At 37.4% G+C, this 3,788-nt stretch overlaps 1 pseudogene; it reads right to left on the bottom strand.

The window, feature by feature from the left end:
* Nucleotides 1-460: 460 nt before the first annotated feature.
* Nucleotides 461-1,205, bottom strand: LOC132240301 (peptidyl-prolyl cis-trans isomerase A-like; annotated as a pseudogene).
* Between the last annotated feature and the right edge of the window lie 2,583 nt (nt 1,206-3,788).

Here is a 3,788-nt window from a genome sequence, read left to right on the forward strand (position 1 = left end):
AGCTCTAAGGTTGCTATTGATAGGCTCACTGACATTTACTAAGACTTATAAACAGCATTTTTGTAAAAGCACCTCATCTTATCATAATGTTATTTTAATATCAGTGGCGTAATATCTTCCAGAAAATTAAAATGACCATGAACTCTTTTGTGTTATAGTATTTATTAAATAGGAATATTTTAGAATATATTTATTACAAAAATGAAAGAAACTGCCCCATAATCATCGACTGAATATGTTGTTTTCCTAATTTTTAACATTCCACATATTTTTTGACAGACAACTGTTTAATTTTTCGTTCATAATCATAAACTTAACTCTGCAATCCAGCTAGACTGGGAGGGGTAAGGAAATTATGGAACCGAATAAACTGGCAAGAGCACAGAGATTATAAAACATTCCAAGCAAATCAGGGTGAAGGGGTGCTCTCTGGAGCTACAGAAGGAATGGTCTGGTGGTGAAGATAAAACACAAGTCAAATTTATTAGAGTTGTCCACAGTCAGCAATGGTGATCTTCTTGCTGGTCTTGCCATTCCTGGACCCAAAGCGCTCCATGGCTGTCACAATATCCATGCCTTCCTTCAACTGGCGGAAGACCACATGCTTGCCAGCCAACCACTCAGTCTTGCCAGTGCAGATGAGAAACTGGGAATGATTGTGTTGGGTCCAGCATTTGCCATGGACAAGATGCCAGGATCTGTATGTTTCAGAATGAAGTTCTTATCCTCAAATTTCTCCCCATAGATCAGTGGCTCTAAACCTTGGCTGCACATTAGAATCACCTGGGAATCTTTTTAAAACCCTGATTTCTGGGCCACATCCTCCGGAAATTGTTTCTTTGTTATGGGGTGGGACCACAACATTAGTAACAAAGAAACAGAATTTCCGGAGGATGAGGCCCAGAAATCAGGATTTTAAAAAGATTCCCAGGTGATTCTAATGTGCAGCCAAGGTTGAGAACCACTGCCATAGATGGACTTGCCGCCTGTGTCATTATGGCGTGTGAAGTTACCACCCTGGCACATAAATCCCAGAATAATCTGTGAAAGCAGGAGCCTTTATAACCAAATCCTTTCTCCCCAGTGCTCAGAGCGCGGGAGTTTTCTGCTGTCTTTGGAACTTTGTCTACAAACAGCTCAAAGGAGACGCGGTCCAGGGGCTCACCGTCGATGGAGATGTCGAAGAACACAGTGGGGTTCACCATGGTTGGTCATGGGAGGCTTCGAGGTGGCGGCGTCTGCAAAGCCTCAACAAATTTTTTGAAATAATATGAAATTAGTGAAATGTTGAGCAGTCGTCTTAAAATATAAGTTGTCAATTCCCTATGTCTGCTATATTTCATGGAATTGGCTTTATCCTTTCCTTGAACATCAAAGTAGAAATCGAAATTTGATAACATCATTGTCCTCTTGAAGATCAGAAATACTTTAAAATATTCCATAAGAACTGATACCATTTGGAATTATAAAATTGTAGTTTATGCTTAGATAAAAATCTTAAGAATTCACCCAGTGTATGTATGTGTGTATGCATATATGTGTGTATGTATGTATGTGTATATGAATGCATGCATGTATACATGTATGTATATAGGTATGTGTGTATGTACATATGTATATAGTCCTTAAAGTAGCATGAGAAACAGAGAGATGAGAAAAAAAGCAGGTGAATTTAAGCATCCTCTAATCACACCCTCTTGTCAAATTACAAGGCTTCTATTGCAAGCTGACATGTCTATACATCTGCTACAGACCTATGGTTGCTCTTTTTACAAATTAAGAAGCTATGTCCTCAATTCTGTGCATCTATATAAGCAACTGATCTTTCAAAAAACAATAGAATTCTATATAGCAGTCAGATTCACAAAGCCTCCACTGGTTTTCGAATACCAATTTTATTTTCTGCACTAATACATCATGAGGATAAGATAAAAATATCAAATGGCCATCAGTGATAAACATTATAGAGCTTTTGGAAATGCAGTGAATTGCTGTGCCATTCGAGCACACAAAGTTAGGCAATGATAGAACATTCACATAGATGCCATATGGTCACTGGAAGTGGGACAAGGACTGATGCAGTGGCATCAGCAAGAGCATGCATTTTGAAAGAACAAACTGAAATAGTGTGGGATGTGCAGGAATTATTTGAATTAGTCCTATTATTTAAGTTAACCCTTAAATATGCTGGCCTAGCAAATTTTAAGTTCTATATAGGACAATTATAATATACTTGTTACAATAAAAACATCAACAGCACCAATGTTACTTGTACATTTGCAAAAATACAAACATCATTCACAATTTTGAATTGTGATCTAAAAATACAATACCTATTTAAGGCAACAATTGTAATAACTTAGGCTATATACAGTTTTTAAAACCTATGAAACAAGTTTTTGTTCTGCCAACAGTAAACAAAAGTCAACTAGAAATTTTGTCACCAAAAGTGATTTATTTGGCAGAAAGATAATTGCAAACTGGTACATGCAGCAACAGAGAGCCACAGGCACACCCTGACACAAGAAACAGGAAGCCCCTTTTCACTGAGGAAAGACAAGGGGCTGCTCCAACCAGACACCTCTGTTATAAACCTAATTTGTCCTGTAGGGCTTTTCCAGAGACACAGGGTGTGTGAGTCCCTCCCACCAGCCCTCCCCATTCCTAAGTTGAGGTCTCTGTTATAAATTCTGACAGCTCTTAACTATACATGTATGTCCATTGGATTCTGTTGGTTGACTGTGTCATTCAAGTGTTCTATATTTCTGGTGTAGAGAAAGGTTGTAGAAGTTCCAACATTTGTAATTGTGATGTCCTGTTTCTCCTTTTAGCTCTTTCAGTGTTCACAGCACCTACTATGAAGCTCTATTGTTTGATATATACACATTTAGGGTCATTATTTTGTCATTAGTCAATGCCCCTCTTTATTTCTAGTAATATTCCTTGCTCTGAATCTACATTAATGATTTTTAATATAGTCACTCCAGTTTTATTATTGTTGTTTTGATAGCTGTGTGCATGATATTTCTTTTTTCCCGTTTTTCTGTCAATCTCCATGTTGTTGTATTTGAAGTGAGCTCCTTCCAGACAGCATGTAATTGAATCATAGACTGTTTAATCTACTCTGCTAATTTCTGACATAGAATAGACTGATGTCCAAGATGACGAAGTGTGCCAGACATATTTTCATTTTAAGCATCAATCATATGACTTTGTAAGTTTTCATCTTACTAAATCCCAGCCCTCAGTCTATAAGGCAATGCTGAGTAGAACAGAAAGGAGATGCTTTGCCAACTCACCTTCACAAAACTATGAGAAACTAGAAGTGAGTAAAGTTGATTTAAGTCACTAAGTATGGAAGCAGGAGAGGGGGGTTTAATATGTTTATTCAGCAGCAGATAATTTGTTTTGCTACATGAAAAAAGCCTGGAAGAATTTCACTAGCAAATGTTTGAAGTTAAGAAACCAGACACTGAGTTATACATTCAATGTGATTTCATATAGATCAATTTTAGAAAAGATAAAGCTCACCAGTAAAGATAAGTGTTAGAATAGTGGTTAATTTAATTGCTATAATAAAGAAAGGCATGATCAAGGTTATTAAGTAATCCTATATAATAAAAGCCTAATATGCTAAGTGTCTGATTGACTGGTTGGCCATTCAACCAATCAAAGTGTAATATGCTAATGATATGCTAAGGCCACTCAACTGCTCGCTATGACATGCACTGACCACCAGGGGGCAGACACTTCAACCAGTAGGTTAGCTTCTTGCTGGGGTCCGGCAG

This window comes from Myotis daubentonii, chromosome 8 (genome assembly GCF_963259705.1).
Source record: "Myotis daubentonii chromosome 8, mMyoDau2.1, whole genome shotgun sequence".
In the NCBI taxonomy this organism is placed as follows: Eukaryota; Metazoa; Chordata; class Mammalia; order Chiroptera; family Vespertilionidae; genus Myotis; species Myotis daubentonii.